Source organism: Lycorma delicatula, chromosome 5, assembly GCF_047948215.1.
Source record: "Lycorma delicatula isolate Av1 chromosome 5, ASM4794821v1, whole genome shotgun sequence".
Taxonomy (NCBI): domain Eukaryota; kingdom Metazoa; phylum Arthropoda; class Insecta; order Hemiptera; family Fulgoridae; genus Lycorma; species Lycorma delicatula.
In genome coordinates this window covers 83,306,603-83,320,551 of record NC_134459.1, presented here as the reverse complement: position 1 = coordinate 83,320,551, position 13,949 = coordinate 83,306,603, and the positions used below count along the sequence as shown (strand labels likewise).

Genomic DNA, 13,949 nt, shown 5'->3' with positions numbered 1-13,949 from the left:
TGGAAAAATTTAATACGAGATGCCCCAAATATAGAAATATTTGAGCCAAATTTGAAGGAAATCAGTTTGATCAGTCCTGAGATATAAGGCCATAAGCAGTGCGACACGAATACGTACTTACGAACGCTCATACATACATATGTTTTTTGAGCTAGATGAACAAATCAGATCCTAAAACGTAAAGATTTTCAAAAAACCTCGTAACCTATTTTTAACAAAATCAACATAATTTACCCTTTAATATAGTTATTCTAGTTATTTTCGCCGGGAAAGTAAAAATTTACTCACCATTTCCACTACGTTTATATTAAAATATTTCAGTATCGTTACCATTATATCAGCATAAGGAAAAGCAAAGATGAATTATTGTGCCTCATGCTATGTAATTTTAATTTTCATCAGTGTTAATGCTATTTTTAAAACTATATTGTAACTATCATTTGGAATATTTCTGTTGCCGAATATAGAATATTGACGCTTGTCTGCAATCTGTAATGCAGTCTCTTTTCATCTCGTTATATATTGCTGACGTCCCATTTCCTCAAAGTAGTTTGTAAATTCATTGATAGATCAGCAAATGATCATCTTTGCCAGTCTCAGTGCGATCAATCGATACAGAAACTTTACACTATCTGCTCATTAAATCCAGTAGAAGATAATTTTATAATTCTCTATCCAGTTCGAGTAACAATGATCTGTTACTTACTTTACTATGCTTTGTGGCTGAGTAGGTCCCGTGGGTCGAGGTTCCTCTTGGCGTTTCGTGCAAAGGTCTCGATTTCGAATCCCGGTCAGGTATGGTATTTTTTTATACATTACCAATTTCCTGTAGACTAACGACCAAAGCTGTTGATTACGCTCTTTCATAAGACAAAAAAGATATTTAATTAAGAGTAACTTTTACTAAGAAAGAAAAGAGAGTGCTAATTTCTTTAGAAGTATAATACTATTAGATATTAAAAAGTATTCTATCGATCACGATATTTTAGCAATAATTTTAGTTTTACATAATAATAAGAAGAGAATATAAATTTAATATATTATTTACAGTACAGCGTTGAATTACTGTATAATTATTATCAATAGAATCATCTAAGGCAAAAAGTGAACAGAAAAAAATTCCCTACCAAATAATGTAACAGGATATTTATAAGTTATTTTATAAATAAAAGCTGTAGTTACCAAATCTTCTATTATTTCAACATTACCTTATGTAATAAAAGAAATTAAAGTCCAAAAAAATTACAATTAAATTGTAAACCGTATGGTAAGAGGCTCGCAGATATCATTTCTTCGCTAAAAAAAACAAAAATTTTTGTGATATAAATAAAACTGTTTTTAAAAAAATGATACTGATATCAAAATCTGTAGTAATTTAGAATTTTCTTAAAAAAAATACATGTTAAATGTATGTAATAGACAATAGATATACAATGATAGATAATAAAAAATGTTTAAGCGTTCCATATAATAAGCAAAAAATAAAAAAAATAAAAATTTGTTACAAAACTCTTACCGGGCCAATTTCATTTAAACAACGAATAATCATAAGATTTGTATTAAATTTGTAAATGTGATATGTATTACATATGCGAGACTCTTAACTTTACGGTTTACAGTTTCATTGTAATTTTTTTTGTATATCACTGCGTTTTGTTAGATTATTCTTTTTATTTTATTTTTATGAATTACTGATTGTTATCTTATGGATTTATTATTAAATTTATTGCCTTTGAACAAATAAATTGAATTTCACGTCAATTATTTTTTGTTTATAGTCATATCATTCACTTCATACCATATTTTTTCTTTTTTTACAAAACTACTATAATGACCTTTAGTACTCGAAAATCCGTGATATAATATTGCACTTATTACTTTGTAAGTGTAACCCTCGATTTTTATCGTTAAATTCGATTTTACCACTCGAATTTATTTCTGTTTTATTTATTCCTTTTTAATAAAACTAGTATAATCTCTTGTAAGTTTATACTTTTATTTTTTTTTAAAGGAAGTGATGGGAATTAAAAAAATTGTTTCATCTTCAGTACTTCATTTACATACAACATTTACTATTAAAACAAGCTGTAGTATATTTTCTTTTAAATTTTATTATTTCAAGTTCATTATCAAGTTTCTGTACGCTACCTAGTACTATCAAGTACTGCTATCTAGCGGCACGATTCGTGAAGGTACCTTAAAAAATGAATAAAAAAGTCATCAAATGGAAAAAAAGTCTAACAAAATTCGAGGTATTTTTTGAAATTATACTTTACTACTAATCTAGCTGAATTGAAATATAATAATGTTTGCACGTTTTTTTTATTTTTTCCCCATTTTAATTTCACTGTTAGGTTAGTTCATGTTTAGAACTGTAAACGTAGTTCGTTGACTTCGTTGCCTCTTACCGACGAAGTTCTAACGAACTCTGTGATTTGAGAGAAATGTTTCTATTGAAATATTCTCTAGCTTATTTGAAGCAACTGAACCTTTTTCTCATCAGACTGTCAGAATTACCAATAGTTTAAATTAAAACTTTTCTTTCCTTAACAATGAATCTATCTATCCTGTCGTTAATTGAAAATTATATTTGTCATAATAATACTGTTTCCGACTATACGGAAAATATTTAAAATTACTTAATCGAAAGATAAAACTGTTTTTAAATATACTTACTTTACTGTTATTATTTTTTTCTAATGTAATCTCTGAACGAAGTTATGGAATTTTTGAAATGCCAATACTTAAAAAAAAAATAGACGAAAACAGGGCGGGAGATTTTTATGCGTTAATAATTGTAATTTCAATTTTTTTCTTTTTAATTAAATTGTAAAAAATTGTATTCTTATGATCTTGTACATTCTTATGATATGTCATTTCAGAGATAAGCTTTTTTCTTTAGGGCATTACAATAGTATCGCATCAAAAGCCAAAAAAAACCAACCATATTTGCTCGATATATCTGTAATACATATAAAAAAATTATGACGGTTATGGTATAAAATAAATTATTTTAAATCAATGAAACATAGTTTTCAATATTTCCTGACCTTTTTTCTAATTAACTCCAATTCTAATCTATTTGAAGTTCTTTTGTTCCATTTAACACTATTATTCATTATTTACTTTGTCGCATTATCATAATTTTACTATTTTCATTTATTATTGAACCGTTCGTCAATTTAATTGTTACTGTTCCACAACATCAATTTCATGTTTTACGATTTAAAATTTAAATTCTTTTGGACAAGTTTCTTCAATTTTTTATTGAAGAACTATTCAATTTTGACTATAACTGATGAGCTAGTAAGATGTTCGCATGAATATATGAACTGATGTAAGCATTAAGACCGATTAGCTTCTTATTTATTTTTTATACCTTTATATTCTGAAGATTCTTTTACTAGGTTATTATATTTTTTTAATTCATAAAACAACCAAAATGTAATAGGCTTACAAATGTAGATATTTATAGGTGTTTCTTTTTTTTAAATTTTGAACTATAACACGTTGAAAAATCTCTTCTGAATGTGATACATATGATAACCATGCAACTTTAAACAATTTCGTGTTGCATGTAAAAAAAAAACAAAAATAAAAAACAGAGTTTTAATTTCTGATTCTGATGTATTGAAAACTACGAATAAGGCTGTTTTGTATGTAGTTTATATTTTGTTCGCTAACAAAAATATTTCATTTGACACTACATTTAAAATTAACTGAAAAAATGTGTTTTTCATTGGGTGAAAAAAATTGCAAAAAATCACAGGAAAATAAAAGAAAAAAGTATACAATTAGTATTAAAAAAACAAACACGAAATTAATTTTGAAACATGTTTACAATTAGGAATCTATAATCAGCTTAAAATACTTTTTTTTATCTTCTTTATTTTCACCGCCCCTTGGATCCGGATCCGCAACTAAGCACAAACTTAGATCCGAGTTGTGCCAGCGCCTCAAACTACCTTCGAAGGGCACAAGACTCCGCCCAGGTAGCCGGGACTAGGTCTTGCCATGCCTCTAATGGATAGCTCCCAAAAGGGAACCACCCACCGGGACTCCGGTCTTGATACCGCGCCTCTAGTGGGGAACTCCCAAGGGAATCCCCCACCAGGACTACGGTCTTACATTCCTCCCAATGACATCTCAAAGGAGTCCTCATCCGATTAAAATATTTACAAAATAAAAAAAAAAAAACACTGTTCCTATATAGACCATTAATATAATGAAATCGTCAAATTTAGAAATTTAAAGCTAAATTTTTAAAATCTGTCAGGCAATTGTAAAACACTGTACCTTTTCAGCCTTGAAAATACGATATTACTGTTGTCCAAAAGATTTTGAATTAAATTATTTGGATGATCGTTAAGTCATTAATAGTATATTTTTTAATAAATACTTTTATTTCTTTATTATGTTTCGAATAAGACGAATATTTTTGTAAATTAAAAATATAATAAAAACGATGTGTATATAAACTCCGGAATGGTCAACCTGAGACTGTACACTTTATTTACATTCATACATATCCTGAACCCCGTAGGGGAAGACACCCTCCACCTCCCCCAGTTCATAGCTCTTATGGGCTTTACCGGAGGTCAACTTCGAAATCTCGGCTTTTGACATATTCCAGTCTGCGTCGGCCAGGATGCCACCGATGCGAATGCCACCAGTAGTGACATTCCCGTCGATGTAATACTACTTAATGAACTCAAAACAAGACACATTTTACCGAGTCTTAAAGAAGACCGAAAAGACTTAACTAAACTAAGAAACTGAACCACCTACCCGTAGAAGGTAAAAGTGAGTTCAACATACAACACGAAACATAAAAATATTACACGGAACAATAACAACCCAGTAACAACGAAACAAAACAAAACAAAAAAAACAACATCAAAAACGTAATTCATAAACCAAAATATCAGCAAAAACAGAATACAAGAGAAATCTAAGCAGGGCTCTAGATCCCCTCAGATCTTTTCTTTGCCAAGTTTGCTATAAAACTCTCCACTACATCCATTCGGCCTGGCTCCTCCAGTTTCATGGAGATCCAACGCCGACCCGATAAGATCAAGCCGAAAGATGGTCTCCGTGCGCATTAACTCGTAGTACTCGTAAAGAACATGTAGGTGTCATCCAATTGTCCACACTGAGAACACATCCCAGAATCTACAAGGCCGAATTTCCGCAGTCTGTCTCAAAAAGCACCATGGCCGGAAAAAATTGCGTCACATATTTATTAGGGTGTACCCAAGAGGCGTCCCGCAAACCAACAACATTTGGAAAGTGATCAGGCGTAAAACGCCCACCCTCTGTCTCATCCCGTCTGGCCTGCCACAAGGCATTGCCATGTTCAATTTCTTGAACTTTATCTGAAGTCAACTCACCGGACTTCTTAGCAACATACCAGTTCCGCTTCTCAGCCGCAATCAAGTCTATCGGTTTCTCACATGCAATCACCAAGACTACCTCTCGTGAAATAAAACGGTAACTACTCGTTACCATTAACAATATTAGGCGCTGAGCCTTTAATAATATGTCCCGATAACTTTTATATTTTAGCCTATCCGTCCAAACAGGCGCCGCATATAGCATAACAGCCTCGCACACGTCTTTATACAGGATGCTCATGGTTTCAAAATTAAGACCCCAATCAGGTTCGGTATTCAATCTCCCTCTCCGATCTTTCTTCGATCAGCAGGAGTCCATCGTCAGCATAAGCCACGATGCAACACCCGCTGGGCATCCTCAGCCGCAGGAAAGAATCAAACTCCACCACTCACAATAAATGACCCAATACGCTGCCCTGAGGACATCCCTTGGACAGCGTCTTGCCAACCTCATGGCTGTCCTAGCGCAGCAGCACACCTCGATGACTGAAATAACTTTGTATAACTTTAAATTCACTTACAGTAAATTCCATCTTTTGGAGTTGGTAAATATAGAAGGCTATTAAAATTATTAAATGCTCCGGAAATGTCCAGGAAAATTCTAATATTCTATCTCACTGGTCGTTACCACACTCATCACACGAAGTATGGTGTCCTCAGTACCCTTTCTGGGACGCAACCCGTACTGATTCTCCATAAACAATCTTTGTGAGGTTAACCTCTCATTTATACACAGATACAGAACCTTTTCAATGACCTTACCAGTAACCGGAAGCATTTTCAAAGACCTATACGAAGAAGTAACAGCAGGATCCTTGTTGCCACCTTTAAACAACAACTTTACAATCCCCTTCTTCCAGCACACAGGGATGTATACACTAAACAACAATTTACTAAAAAATTGTGTGACAACTCTCACACTCACCCCAACCGAGCAAACAAGAAGTTCCGTCGTTATTCCATCTAAGCCTGGGGCCTTGCCCCTGTCTAAATTACAGATAGCTTTACGCACCTCAGCCTCGGTAATTTCTAACGACACTGCACCGCGAGAGGTAACTGAGTGACTTCTCGCCGCACCCACAGATCATATACGGTCTCTCCAGTTTCACTATCATCAGGTAGTAAATTGTTTTGCAATTTCTGTAAAATTTCAGAAGTATCCGAAATTACACAAAACCTGGTCGAGAGAGCACATAGAAGAACATCCTTTCGTCATTTGTGTCCCAAGATGCTACATACTGTGCCCCAGGGATCCCTGTTCCCCTGCTTATGAACATAGGAAAGCCAGAAGTCCCTTTTCTCTGTCCGGACTTTATGAAAGCAATGAGGTCTCAGATTTCTGTATTAAGCAACAAGGATTGCCCGTCGTTCCGGATCACTCACGTTGAGAAGCTCTTCGCAAACGACAAACTGGCCTCTTCATTCCTAACAATTCCCTATTCCACCATGATGCAATCCTCTCTTGACCATAACTTCGGGGAATTGAATACTCAGCGGCATCAATAAAAGCCGCCAACAAACCAATTGCCAATTCCAAATCCAAGACATCCAGACTCCGATCCAAAACTCGGAGCCTGGTCGAAAAAATCAACAAATTTCTTCCAATCCGCATGCCTATGCAGAAAACGACCCTGTTGAACTGGAACGTTACATCGGTAGCGCTCCCTCAAGCCACCAGCAATCTCATAGACTACCAATCGATGATCACTTGAGCAATCAACTACCTTCCAATTACAAACATTTTTTTTCTCTCTACTCTCCTGGGCCGGTCCGACTGTTTGGTATTACGCCACCCAGAGAAGTGTTTGTTTACTCTAATGAGCCTTCCCAACTACCGGCTGGAAATACGGCATGGGAGGTCGGCTCGCCGGTCAGCTATTTTGAGTTATTTTTTGCTGCCCTTTTGACACCACGCCCAAACAATTCTGTCGAGACGTGATGTCGGGTCTTTTCTAATTTTTCTCATAGTGCCCTAGCATCCCCTGGAGTCCCCAGTGGATCTTTGAAGCCGACACACCAAGGCATGTCGGCCCTCACCACTGCGGGTATCCGCCCTACCCTACTCTAAAACCCCCTTTGCCGCTCCTCTATGTCCTTTTGCTTGATCACTTGTCAAACATAATCATCCAACCGTTTCCACTGCAATTCATTGCCGTGCATATAAGTTATCAATTCTACCGGCCTTTTCCCTGTGATTTCAGCTTCACATCTCAAAGTGTTCCATTTACCGCAATTGAAAAAGGTATGTTTTCAGCGGTGTCATCCTCGTTGCAGTACATGCATTTGGGTTCTGATCTTCTTCCGATCCTATATAGGTAATCATTGAAGTTACCATGGGCAGTAAATAGCTGCAACGTATAAACCATCTGCCAAACCTTCTGCTATGCCTAGTGTCCGGTATTAGCTCCTTAGTTCGTCTTAAAACCCCCTCTTCTCTACATCTATTCTTCCATCTATCCATTAGCCTGTTTTTGGGCCAAACATTGGCAGGGATAAACCTACCAACGGTAATATCGATGTTTGTTCCATCAAAAAAATCGACGCCCATTAATTCACCGCCATCATTGGTGAAACCGCTATGCCAAAGAATGATGCATTCTCATTCGCACTTATAAGGATTGGACCAATGCCAGAGAATCGATGGGAAGTAATACCTTATGGTGGTTCTGGAGGCTAAACAGAAAAGAAGGTAACCAACATGAAAATTCGTTCCTTGAACGAAGTAAAGGAAGTATTATGATCACGAAAAATTTCAGTTTTCAGATTTCAACGGAATTATCCATTTTGATCATCCCTGAATCCATTTTGACTAGTTTCGGCGTGACCTCTGTATTACGTATATATGTACATATTTATCTTGCATAACTCAAAACGATTAGCAGTAGGATGTTAACATTTTGGATTTAGGACTGTTGTAACATCTAGTTGTGCACCTCTCCTTTTGATTGCAATTGACTAAACCAAAAGTATCCAACAAAACCCAAAAATCCAAAAAAGAATTAGATTTTTTTTTTCTTAACTGCAGCAATAAGCCCACATTGAGAGCTTTTAAACGATATATCATAAATGGTACTTATTTTCATTGGTTCCAGAGTCATAGCCAAATAAAATTTTAATTATTGAAATATTTAGATCTTACAAGGCACATCGTTTCGAATCGACTTCATCTCCTTTCTTTTAACATTTTTTATTTTTTAATTTAAATATATTAATTTATTAATACTTATATTAACCTATGATTGTAAAAAACGTTTTATGATAAATAATAATTCTAACAATAAAAAAATATGAAAAAATATCAGATAGTTATTAATGAAATAAAATTTTATGTACTTTTCATTAAGAAAAAAATGTGTATATGTAATTTAATAGGCGTTTAAGTAAGTCATGTGGTGTCCACATCAGATTTTTTTCTTAATATATTTAATTTGTAAGTGTGTGTATGTGGGCGTTTGTGTGTAATTAGTTTCTTTGTGTCAAAGACAGTGGCATAATTTGTTTAGTTTTGACTATCAAAAGAACTTAAACATATCTAAACTGCCAGATAATAATCATCTCAGACAAACGTATGTATTTAACTTCACAGAGTACAAAGAATCATCAAAAGATTCACAAACCAAAGCCAAAATATATTGCGACTTATAGTTGAAATCCAGTATACAATTGATTCCAATCAGATATCTTCTGCAATTTACTACCGCCTGAGTTCAACGAATTTAGAAGGCACCCACACTATCAAGCTCATGGCTGACGGCTGTAGAATCCATAACAAAAACAAAACTGGAATGCTTTGCACTTGGTTGAGTCAAAATGCGCTTGATAGTATTACGGAGTTTTAATATTCCAGTGGTTTGACGTTAATTTATTTTCCGTAATTAAATATAAGGCTCATTAGAAGATGGATAAGATAAAATATGAAATATTGAATCCATCTGGTAATAATGATATATTTATGAAATTTGGAACAGTATTTTCGGTAGGAATTTATCTACCTATTTATGATTGGAAAGCCGCTATAGCTGAGATATAAAAACCGCCAGTATTGTGACATTTTCAATTAATTTAAGTAAAAAAAAAGCTAGCAAAATGTTACAAATAACTTTCCCGACTTTGCTCTTAGATTTTTATTTCAATTATATCGTCGGATTTTTTATAATTAATGACTTCTTCAACATTTAGGGCAAAAAAAAGTCAAATTTAGGAAGAAATCTGTTACTAAAATCAGGATGAAATTTTTAAGCTATAGAGATTTGATTAAAATCAAATCGGAATATTTACCAATCTTTATTAAATTATAAAACCAGTTCATTTTTTTTAGTGATATTCAGGTAATAAATATTAAAATATTTGTTTTTGTTTATATTTACAGATGTCCGTTATAAAACCGTTTAATTGGACCGATTACAATTGGACAGAACTGGAAGAGAGTGCCGATTCAAATGAAGAACATTTTAGTTTAAGTTGGACTGATCCTTGGATTGCAGCAAAACTTGTAATACTTACTCTTTTCATCTTGCTCACTGTGTGTGGAAATCTTTTGGTTATTTTATCAGTCGTACCCAGCCCTACGCTACGAACTCCAACGCACTCGTTGATTGTTAACTTAGCTGTAGCTGATCTCCTACTTGGAATTACCGTACTACCACTTTCAGCTACGAGGGAAATACAAGGTAGTAATTACATGTCTAATAAAAATTAATATATTCATAGTAATAGATCATGTATTTTTTTTTTGTAAATAGTAAAAATAATTTAAAAACGTAACGTGTAATTAAATTTTATATTAAAATATAATATTTATTTATTTTGTTATATTCAGGGGACCGCCAATGATGTTTAGATGTACATATTGGTTAACAAAATGATACGCAAGATGTTTAACGATTATTAACCACAAAAAAAGACGACTACAAAAACTAATATAAGAATGGATGTCTTTTTTATTTTTAAATCGCATCAACTACAAGGGTTATTAGCTTTAATTTAGGTCATGAATGTTAGGGTTAACTTATAACTTTTCCAGAGCCTAGCTGAGAATTAAACCCAAGACCTTCGGCCTAGCAGGAAAGCACACTAATGCTTATCACTATTAAGGGGGTTAAAAACGGACCTTTAACAATTATGTCATTACATACATGTAGAAAAAGTAAAGAAAATTAATTTTCATTTCCAAAAAAGAAAGAAGTGAAACCGTATTTTCTGATGAAAAAGTTTCACAATAGTTCCGGATTATTTTTTAATTAGATAGTTGTTCATCATAAGAAATAAACAAAACGTTTTGTACATTATTCATGAATTAAATTATTTTAATATTGTAAAACCAACCTTAAAATTATATTTTATTAATGAAATTTATACTAGTGAAATGTATTTTTTTCATTACTAATTTACAACTATTTCTCAAAGTTATTTGCAGAGATTTAATTCTAATTACCTATTAGCGACAATAAATTATAATACTCTATTAGTGAAAAACATGCTTTGTCAATAGTTTCATTTGATATCCAATTTATAAGTTTAAAATTATTTGTTTTTCGGGTGGGAGAAAGTTATATCTGTATCACAGCATTTTCTTCAATTATTTGATACGATTTAATTGCACGGTAATTTTATAATAAAAGGCTCGGTTTATAAAATTATCTCATAAAATTCCGTTACACTGGGTAAACAAAAACGATATCGGCGTTTTAATTTGTTATAATAACTTTCGTATGAGATATACAGTATTCATTTAAGGCTAGATTCAAAGAGAAAAAATGATAGTTTTAGTTGCACGTATGACCACAGATTGATTTGTTATCTTTCTGTTTAACAGCGCTACTAGTAAAGATGACAATTCCTATACGGAAAGCCTTCTGTATTTTACAATTTACTAAATTTGGATCTGTAATTACAGCTCAATTTGCTGTGGATAGAAAGTTTAATTGTGATCCTTCAAGAGACAATAACATTCGTCGTTGGCAACAGCAGTCTGAAACTACTGGATGTCTGTGTAAAAGGAACAGTACGGTTTGATCAAGGGTGTTTGAAAAATATTGAACGTGTCAGGGTTTCTTCGCTGACTAGTGTCTAACATTTGTTAGGAAGACTAGCCGCGAACTAGCATGCCGGTTATGTTAGTGTGGAATATTTTAAGGAAATGCTTACATATGCGTTCATAATGTTTATAGCTGTTAAAGGCTTTGAAGCCTACCGATTACACTATGCATTCCGATTTCGCGATCGAAATGTTGCAACATGAAGAGGACAACTTTCTTGATCGTATTGTGTTTTGTAATGAATCAATATTTCTTTGTAGTATAAAGGATAACATATATAATAATCGTATTTGGGAGCCAGAAAACCCCGTGAACTCTTGCAGTGAAAACGAATTACCCAAAATTAATTGTTTTCTATGCAATATCCCGAAGGCAAGTTTACGGACCGTTCTTTCTCGCTGAAGTAAGCGTAACAGGAGTTGCTGATTTAGATATGCTGCCTACATGTCTTTTTCGGCAACTCCAGGATGATTAAAGAATTATATAAGACAACAAGATTTTGAGGAGGTAGGCTTCCTTCACTGACATGAAACTTTGTAGGGAATCGTTTGAATGACGTTTTCTCCAATCGCTGGATCGGTAGTAATGGATACGATGAGTTTGTTTGCAGTGGTCTCTGAGGTCATCCGATCTGACCGCAAGTAATTTTTTTCTTTGGGATTTTAAAAAGTGTAAATACTTACATTTGCTACCTACTGATCTACCCTATTTGAGCAAAGGACTGAAGAAGCTGTCGGTTCCATTACATATCGATTAAATTATGAGATAAATTCTTCTATCGTTTGGATGTGTTTCTCGTGTCGAACAGAGGTTACATTGATCATTTGTAGGAGAACTGTAAGAGTTATTCTTTCATTTGAGCTATGATTCATTACTGTAACGTATAGTTAAGAAATATCAAATAGCTTTAAATCCCGATGTTATTTTTTGTAACACTAGTTTATTACAATGAAATAAGATTACGGGAAACGGAACGCAAGAATGGCGGGAGTTGCAATATTTCTCCCTACAGATCGCAGAGCCAGGACAATGCCCCTTGCTGCTGTATTCTTCCATTATCGGGCGGATTTCATCGGTTATTTAGTGGCGGTTATAAATTTGAAGTTTTATTTATAGACGGATTTGGTAATTTGCGTTCCTATCCGTATGGACCATGGTGTAATTTATTTACTGGTTCTGACCGTGATAGACTAAGCTTTTGAGCCTAGTAATCCCGGCGTGATTCCCCTTCAGTCCATCCGCTGAAGTACTTTCGGTACCAGGATCTATGGGCTAGCAGGAGTGCGCCTACCAGAGCTCTAGTTATTTGGAGGGAGAAATGCGCCCCGTTCTAATTTCTTCTAATTTCTAATAATTAAACTTCTAATTTCTTTTGAAGCGTGGAGTTCAACAAAGCTCCCCATGCCGGGTAAGCATATGTTAGAATAGGCAGGACGTATAGCCGAAAAATGAGCAATTTGGTCGCCAGTGGATATGGGCTGACACTGTTCAGTACTGGGTATAGTGAGGCCCTGACGGCCTATAATATTACCATTTGTTACAACAAACACACGACAATAAAAGTTTTCATCTACTATTACATTAAAAAGTATACGTTAAATAAATTGTTTCATTTTGAAACAAGTTTAAAATTCTAAAAATGAGTTCGCTTAGTTTGAAAATCCTTCACGCGATTATATATGTTCGGTTCAGATTTCTTCCAACTGTGAAATCCCGATTGTTCAAGTCTCTTTTTAGGTTCTACCTTTTTTTTTCTTTTTTTTATTTAAATTCCTCTGGGCCGGACCGACTTGATGGTATTACGCCACCCAGGGGAGTGTCCATTACTCTAATAGGCCCTCCCCACCTACCGGCTATACACCGGCATGGCAGGTCAGGCCTACCGGTTGGCTCTTTTGAGATTTTTTCCTTTTTTTAACTTAGTTAAGAAAACCTAACAGTCAACCCAAGGAGTCCTCAGCGGCTCATCGAAACCAGCACACCTCAGCATGCTGGCTCTCACCGCTGAGGCTGTCCACCCAAACTACAATCTAAAACCCCATATTATTAATATCTTGTCTGACTTCATTATCCACAAGTCCTAAAAACCTCTCAACCCTGTGTCTAGCAATGAGATCAATAGGGGGCACACCAGAAAGCACACAGAGGGCCTCATACGAGACCGTTCTGTAAGCGGATGCTACTCCAAGCAATACCCTCCTGTGTATCTTTTTTAATCTGTCCTTGTTCCTGTTAATAGTCATAGCGGACCACCATGCAGGAACCGCATACAAAATCGATGAGACTACGGTTGTAGCAAGTAGTCTCCTTTTCGATATCCTAGGAGCTCTGTGCTTTGACATAATAACGTTCAAGCTTTTAATCGTTTTCTCTGCGCTATGACAGACGTTCAACACATGTTCAGTGAAACGACAATTTCTTTGCAGAGTAACTCCCAAGTATCTCAATACCTGAACTTCAGCAATGTTACCTTCTATATATATATATATATATACATCCACTGGTTCCAACACCCTTC

At 34.5% G+C, this 13,949-nt stretch overlaps 1 long non-coding RNA gene across 1 annotated transcript in view; it reads left to right on the top strand.

Annotated features, from left to right (window-relative positions):
• LOC142325143 (uncharacterized) overlaps positions 1–13,949 on the top strand; it is a 248,082-nt gene that overhangs the window by 216,424 nt on the left and 17,709 nt on the right. Inside the window, exon 2 of the long non-coding RNA XR_012756492.1 lies at positions 9,763–10,063. This is a non-coding gene — a long non-coding RNA (uncharacterized LOC142325143). The remainder of the gene's footprint in view (positions 1–9,762; positions 10,064–13,949) is intronic.